The sequence below is a fragment of the Thermobia domestica genome, chromosome 9, assembly GCF_964235325.1.
Source record: "Thermobia domestica chromosome 9, izTheDome1.hap1.1, whole genome shotgun sequence".
NCBI lineage: Eukaryota > Metazoa > Arthropoda > Insecta > Zygentoma > Lepismatidae > Thermobia > Thermobia domestica.
This window is the reverse complement of record NC_137462.1, coordinates 260,977,830-260,986,839: the sequence shown is the minus strand read 5'-3', so window position 1 is coordinate 260,986,839 and position 9,010 is coordinate 260,977,830.

Genomic DNA, 9,010 nt, shown 5'->3' with positions numbered 1-9,010 from the left:
TAGTAGGGATATAGAATAGGGATATAGTCTATTAATGTTAGATAATTAGATAATGTTAGATAGAATGAGTAGGGATATAGAATAGGGATACAGTCTATTAATGTTAGATAATTTTCATAATATGGATAGATTCCAGTTCTCTTGTACGTCAAGTATTTGATAAATTTAGATTGGACTTTTTCCAGTTGATGTCTGTATTGCTGTTGTCTTTATCCTACCGTATATTTTGAGGTCAAAAGCAAAGAGCAATTTGTTACTTAATAATATATGATCAGGGAGATCGTTAATTAGTATAGTAGGATAAAGACCATCCATGACTGTCCCAATTTACAATGTGACATGGAAAATATTACTAATTGGTGTTCTCTTAACAAACTGAATGTAAACATACACAAATGTAACATTTTATCGTTTACCAGAAACAGAAGTCAAATAGAGTTTGATTACTCAATGAATCAAATCTTACACTAAATAGATTAAATTCAGTCAAAGATCTTGGAGTTATATTTGATACCAAACTGACATTTAATAACCATATAGAGAACATAGTTAACGAATCTTTCAAGATGTTAGGGTTCATAATTAGAATTGGAAAGGAATTTAACAATAGTACTACACTAACAAAAATGTATTATGCCTATGTGCGATCAAAACTGGAATATGCTGCTGTGATCTGGAACCCATCACAACATTATTACAGACATCAACTGGAAAAAGTCCAATCTAAATTTATCAAATACTTGACGTACAAGAGAACTGGAATCTATGAAAACTTTTAAAACAATTTTTGGTTTACTTTGCTTCCATAATATTACAACATTGCTTTTCGCTAGGTGTAATTACAATAAGTTCTCGGGATTATATAATTTCAAGAAGTGTAACAAACTTTAACGCTTTTTACCGTACCTTCAGAATGGTTTGAAATATTAAATTGAGGGCATTGTGATTTTCACATATATTGAAAAGCTTCTAAGCAGTTTTTCAAAATTGAAGCTTTTGGAAACAGTCAAATTTTCAATTCCTTGTAACTCGATTCGTGTTCACTCGAAATTAGTCATATCGTACTTATAATGTTAGGCACTAAAGTATGCTCCGCCTGTCTCATTCACGTTATTACTGCTGTAGACGCTACCAAAATTAGGATGCTTGTGACACTGTAGCCTCTTTAGTTTGCTACACTGAATGAGAAGTGTGTTTTGTATGTCTTCCTTTTACATTTAAATCTGAAATATGTACACATGTGTTCAAATTATTAGACTCAACATTCAGTTTCTGAATATTTTACTGTTCTTACAATATTACGCGAGAAAATACATTCGAACTTAGTTCAAATTACTACTTTGTAACTCTGAGCTAATTTCTAGTGGGTGTGGCATATGTTTTTCAATATCAATAAAATAAATGCGTACGTAACATTCAAATATAATTACTATAAAGTGTGAACATCCAAATTAGAAACAAAAATGAAATGGAATACTTCAAGAAAATTATCTCTCACACAAAGATTAATATTTCTTATGAAATCCCTTATTCTTTATTGAGTCTTTTATCCTTTGTTGTATCCTATGTACGAGTTTAGCACATTTTGCCTTCAATTCAGCATCGTGATACCACAAATTGTTGATCTCCTTGATCAATTGAAGTTTCGTTCTAATGTGCTTTTTCTCTAGCTTTTCTTTCATGAAGCCCCAAAAGTTTTCAATCGGGTTCACGTCAGGCCTAGTACCTGGCCAAGGAAGAACATTAATTTCGTTGTTCTAGAAGAATTTTGTCACAGCTTTGGCCCGGTGGCATGGGGCTCCATCATGCATAAAGATGAATTGTACGACATCAAACCAGAGTGCAGTCTGGAAAAGCAGTTCTTCTTGAAAACCTTGTAGGTATTGATCGTGCTTCATTGTCCTCACTACTATATACAGTCTTCCAGGTCCTAAGACAGAGATCATGCCCCAAACCATGACTGAAGTAGGATGCTTCACGGTTTATTAAAGACATTCCAACTTAAATTCGTCCCAGGTCAACGTCGCACATATTGTGAACATTCATCAGACACAAAGATACATGATTCATCACTGAAACACATTATTCTCCAATCGTCAGCAGTCCAATATTCTAGGTCTCGTGCCCATTCGAGGCGCTTCTTTGCCATGATTGGAGTAGACTCTAATTTTTGTTTTCTTTCTTGACCGTGTGCTTTTATTCCCTCGGCACAAAGAATCCATCGAACACTTTCAGACCAAATGTCTGCGCCACACTAAGCCATTTTTATGCTTAAGTCTATTAGAAGTTGCACTTCTGGTTCTCAGAGCCAATCTTTTTTAGATTTCTGATACTTCTTAGCGATAGCTTTGGTTTTCGCCCACACTGCCCAACCCTATTTTGGCTCTTGTGCATTTCAACAGAGATTCTACTAACAGATTTTTGTTCTATCTCAACTCTACTAGCAATGTATTGCCCTGTATATCTTATTTCCACCAGAAGTATTTTGTTAACTTCCATTTTACGCGGAGAAAGGTATTTTGATTTTTCCATTATGCTGCAATTACAGGACTACATAGAATAAAAGATTGATACACGGAAAACCTCACGATCATTTTAAACTGGTCATTCCAACTGTTGAACATTTTGAATGTCGTCAACTTCTTACGACAGCAACCACAACACTTCAAACTGTAACTTGTTGATAGGAACCACAATAGCTATCTACAACTTAAACATCACTTTCAGAATCCCCCTCCCTCTCTCTAATACCATCTGCTGTTCAACGGTGATATAACCATTTCAACTGTACAGTAAATAAATAAATAAATAAATAAATAAATAAATGCAGCATTTTTCGAGCGTGAGTCTAATAATTTGAACACGTCTATAATAACCTGACATAGTACTATATAAAAAAAAATGAAACCAAGGCAGATAGAAACATTAAACTGTTGCAACCTTCAAGGGACATAAAAGACGAAATTATGCTGTTAAGGAGAATCCCCCAAGAGGGGTCCTAAGGGAGTTACGTGAGGCAACTACAAAAGGTTAAATAGCAACCCCCACAATGTCGTACTTCGTTTGAAAGCTAATGACGTGTAGAGACCAGTTTTGGAAACTATATGTCGCAAGCATGTCCCTATCAAACATGGCGGCCATCCGTAAGTACGGTCGAAGTACGTTCCACGCTTAACACTAACGCACGCCTCCTGAAGAAACCAAGGCAGATAGAAGCATGAAATCCTTTCTAACCTTGAAGAGGCATAAAAGACAACATTAAGCTTATAAGAAAAATCCACCATGAGGGCGCTTAAGTCGTTACGAGAGGTAACTACGAGTATTTCGGCCGTACTTACGGATGGGTGCCATGATGGATAGAGACACTCTAGCGACAAGCAGTTTCCAAAACCGGTCTCTACACTTCATTAGCTTTCAAACGAAGCACGACATTGTGGGGGTTGCTATTTAAAATTTTATAGTTACCGTAACTCCCTTAGGTCTCCTTATCAGTATAATGTTGTATTTTATGTCCCTTGAAGGATACGAAAAATTTCATATTTCTATCTGCCTTGTTTTCTTCAGGAGATGGGCCTTAGTGTTATGCATGGAACGTACTTCGACCATACTTTACGGATGGCTGCCATGTTGGATAGGGACACACTAGCGACATGTAGTTTCCAAAACTGGTCTCTATACGTGATATCTTTTCAAACGAGATACCACACGATGTGGGTTGATATTTAAAATTTTATAGTTACTCCCGTAATCTCCTTGAGCGCACCTCATGGGGGATTCTCAATATCAACGTAATGATGTATTTTATGTCACTTGAAGGCTACAAAAATTGTCATGTTTCAATCTTCCTTGGTTTCTTCAGGTGACGGGTCTTAGTGTTATTCGTGTAACACACTGAATATAATGAATAATGATATTTTACCGTATTCTAGAAAATACTTGTAAATATAATCGGTAATGGCTTAATACGATTATCCCGATTGTGATTGTATATGGAAAAATAATTAGGTTTTGTTCTTTTAGAGAATAAAATAAGGCTTAGTAACAGTGATTATGTGCATTTCATTCTGTGGACGCCTGGATTGGCATATGAGTTCATGAATTTACGTCGTACACACACATTATGACTTGTAATCAGCATCACAGTTCAGTTTCACAGTACACTTTCGTTTATTCGCCAAATAGATCCTGTCTATTGTTGTACGAAAGGAACTGTTATATAGATTCGTTGAGAATATTTTTCTTTCATTAAAACACGGTTGCTAACAAATTCAGCAAATGTTCTAGATTTTTTCTATTTTACAAACTCTGACATATATTTCCATAAAGAAGACATTCAAGTGTACACTCACTCACTCACGATAGTCAGCTCTTCCAGAACCAACTGCAATCTGAAGGACAACCATCTCACTCTTAACAGTTGCTCGACACAGTACCTTTTACTGGAGAACGTTTCTTTGAAAGTGTGAAAAGAGTGTTTTATTACATTTCTGTTGGATCGAAATTCAGAAGGAGAAAATTATACGCACATTACAGGAAGAAAGACGGTGTTTCAGAAGTATAAAGGCATAGCAGTTTATTTGACGTACATACAAATTCTCACTGGGTTATCAGTAACAGCATGTGTTCTAGCTTCGGCTGTCATCCCTTTCTAGGTAATGTTTTGATATAGCTCCATTTATTTGGTGTTCACTTCCTTCAATTTGTAAATTTCACTCTTGTAAATATCGTACGAAACATGTTATAGATAATGCATACATTGATTTTCACATTACTGGCAACACAATATTGATTTTTATTATTACTGGCAACGCAACGTAGCTTTAAACCTGGAAGGACACCATAGCATTATCATGATGCAAAGTACACCGTAGGGTCATATACGACCCATTACAAAACGTATAGATTTAGAAAACACCAGTCGAGTAAGTTAGTTCCATGTGCTAATTTATTTTAGATTAGATTACAACTTGTGTACCTCATACCTATACATATGAAAATTCTCATAGTCTGACAACAGCTTTGATTATTGAACACAAATATTAGGTTAATGGTTTTCTATTAAATTTTCGGTAATCTTCTAACTGGTGACCTGCCGACGTATATCTAATACTATAACCTAACCTAGCATGTATTTTTGCAACTTATTAAGTTAGCTTAGGTTTGGTTAGGTTATTGTTATAGCCCGGTAGGTTATCAGCCAGAAGAATACCGAATTTTCTATTCATTAGTTACATCATTTGAATAGTCAACAACTGTTAATATTCTTTACCAAACCAAATTATTTGAAACAGCTACACAAGTTTTGAAAATTCTGATTTGTTCACAACATTAGTGAATATCACATCACATCTTTACAGTCGTCACGAATTCCAAGGCGATATTCAGTACATAAGCAGAATAAGCAATACACACATGTTGTTAGTCCCGTTCTGACTTATTACGGGGACAAAAACAACATCGACCAGGTCTTCAACTTTGTTATTATTTCACAGTTTGGAGTTGATGTCTCTTCAGTCAGTATTGCAGATCTTTCTCGCACTGTGAGTTCCTTACTTATAGACACCATGTTGTACTTCAGCAGCAAGGAGTTCGAAAGAAAAAAATAAAAATGTTTAACAATGCTATTTTCATAACACAAAGAACGCCCTGGGGTTGTATGTGACCCCGCTACACCAAATAAACACAAATAGTGCAGAACTAACAATTAAATGTTCTTAGTTTGACCTCTACTCAAGGACTGAAGGTAGACAAATCATGAACTATTTAGGTTACTTAGCGCAGGCGCAGATGCGTAAATCAACACACGTGGAATCGCCGGTGACCGCAGGGTGTGTTTCCAGATTAATTTGTAACAGCTTGAACGCCGCGTAGGCTTTATTGCTTGAACAAATCCACAATAATCGGAAACATCGGCAGTGACTCCACGTCTATCCTTGGCAACTACAAACTTCCATATTTTTTTTCGCCAGATGGCCCTCGTATACCTTTCTGCATTGTGTTCCCATTGCACAACATTGCTGGTTTTTAGTGCATGGATATTGAATTAGGTTTATCATAATTTCAGCCGCTAAAAGTAGGACATACGCACAAAAATAAATAAATAAATAAATAAGGTAAAATCTGAAGTTTTTTTTAAATAAATGGATAAGTTTACAGTAAATCAATACTATAACATGAAAATATGAAACAAAATGTTATTTATTGTGATGTTCGAAGTATAATGAAGTAATGTTACACAATGAACGTATAATTATGTTACAATAAAAGTTAATAATGGTGTTTCCTAGTGACAAAATCTTTGCCAAAATATTCTCATTATCTCTTTCATTATTGATTGAAACTGAAAATCTTTCAATTACACTTGGTTGAAATCCGCATTACTTTCACAGGGTCATGTTAACTAAGTAACTATGAAAGTCGCTGTAACAATATTTCTTAAAATTGAAATAGGTGATGAAAACTGTAACGTTAAATTGCAGAAATTTGTATATGTCATTAAGGTCCCTCGTCTGTATCTAATGATCTCGTTTACTATGATGTGTATCGTTTCCTTTTTGTGGTAAAATATGTAGAAACATCTAGGATCTTATAAAATAGAGGATCTGCCCTTACAACAAAATCTTGAAGCCATACGTCACAATTTCACCACCCCTACTTCGCCCACTCCGCCCAGTAAGATCGCAATGTTTTGAGCCAACAATCATGGCGGAGACGAAAGTAGTCAATCAGACGATGGCGAAAACGAGAGTAGCCAATCAGACTTGCCGAGGCTCGGTTGTTTTTGGCTTCATTAATTTAATAGGATGAAGATACATATAGGCAGATCCTCTATTTTATAACATCCTTGAGACACACTCATCACCCTGATGCACCCAATAGAATTTCAAATCTTTCCTACAATGCAACGAAAGTGATATCATCGATACTGCCGGCTAGAGTCGTAACTAACTGCATCGTCTGCTACTGGCAGCAGCCAATTGTATCATTGGCTAATTCTATCAGATTCATGCGCTCTAAAAGAGTTGATTCGTTCTTGCTTTTAGTAGTTCATGCTACCCAATTCCTTTGATTGGCGGAGCCACAATCTCCAATCACGTAACTTAGTTTCAGCAGGAAGTGCAGCTGAAACCTCTTATACTATACCCTTACTCTATGTGTAGAAACGTGTTCTTTCTGGATAGTTGTATATATATATAGTTCGTGAGGAAATCGTAGTGGACGTACGTAAGTTCTTTATAAAGAAGACTAATTATAAAAGTAATAAGTTTAATGCAGAAAATCCACGAAAAATCCAGTAGTTCAAATAAATTCAATTTCTTGCGTTATCATTTGACGCATAAATTATTTTTGAAATATTTCCATAATTTTAATATAACAAACTCAGTGCTTATTATGTAACCTAAAACACAATGGTCTTACTAGTTACTCATCTGTCTATAATGAACACATGATACATAAATTTTATAAATTGGCATGGAAAATATTACAAATTTTGTCGTACAACAGTGGTTTGGATTCAATTTTACTGTAGGATCCCTCTCCTATAGTTTCAGCGCTAGAAAGGAATGCTAAACTTTTAACAAAATCTAGGCACTGTCTGGAACAGTGTTTCTTCCAGACCTGTTTTTGGTGGCATTGCCCCACGGAGGTCTGAGAGTGCTTCCCCGGAGGAGACGAAAATGATATGTCTATAATATAATAATAAATAGAATAGTGTCAGCAGTGCCCCCTTCCCCCGGAGTACTAAGTGTGACTCCCCGGAACGTTGTTTCTGAAATAAACTGGTCTCGAAAGTTGTTTACTGATCAGTTTATCATCTTGTGAAAGTAAATTATAAAGGTTACGCATGTGATGAAAAAGATCGGGACAAAATAAGTCATTTCTTCTCAAAAATCGGGACAATATTTTGTGTTGTTGAAACGAAAAAGTCGGTATCTATCAGGACGTACGGTCAGTCTACACTGAGCTTATAAAATACTTTGGAAAGTAACGTTTTCGGGAATGGCATAGTGGATGATTGGTTGCGACATACCAAAATTGGGGGTCATGGGATGATATGCTGGTGTTTTTTTCTACTCCGCCAATGTCTTAATATTGCGAAACACTAGCGGTGTCAGTTTTATTAAAACTTGTTTCAAATACAGTTTAGACTTTGATACAGCGTGGAAGAAGTTATCTTGTATTCCGCTAAACTACAGCATTCACAGTAGAGCGTTCGAGATCAAATATATGTTTGAGGTACTATTTTAATATGCTAGGAACTAAAGTGTGTTTCAGAGAGTGCTGCAAATGAGCTTTCCTAAATAAATTCCACTTTCAGACACCGCCTAACAAAACTACTTTGTTAGAAGACATATCACATACTACTGCTTCAGTGGTGCAACTTTCACATTTGTACACTGTGCCAGTGGCGTACTGCGTGCTTTACATTATGCCTGTATGGAAACGAATCAGCCTCTCTATTCCTGTTTTTATCTTGCAAATATAACTTGTAACCTCTCAGGTCACTTTTATCCCTCAGAATAAGTCACGGGATGGCTAGAAACAGCAAGTGAAACTTAAAACAAAAGAACACACTCACGCACAAAAGAATATGTAGATTAATGTATTTATCACTTACAAGTAATTTAATATAAGAATTTAATATTAATAGTTGTTTATTTAACAGCCATACAAATAGTTTACACCTAATTACGACATTCTCAGAGAGTGTATGATGCTATTCTGTTCACTCGTCTTTTGAATTATGAAATTACACAAATATTAGGAAATGCACATTTCATCAATCATACTGTTAAATGTAGGTACAATATTATTTAAAGAACATATATCATAAGTGAATAAATGTTTCACTATGTGAAATATTGTCATTATTTCTGGAAACGACAAATATTAAAAAATTTACTGTGAATTAGGAAGCATTAACGTACCGTATAAAGTATAGACAAGGAGAAATTATGATTTAATAGTTTCAAATGTTATTTGATGCCTAAACTGGACCAAAATAGGA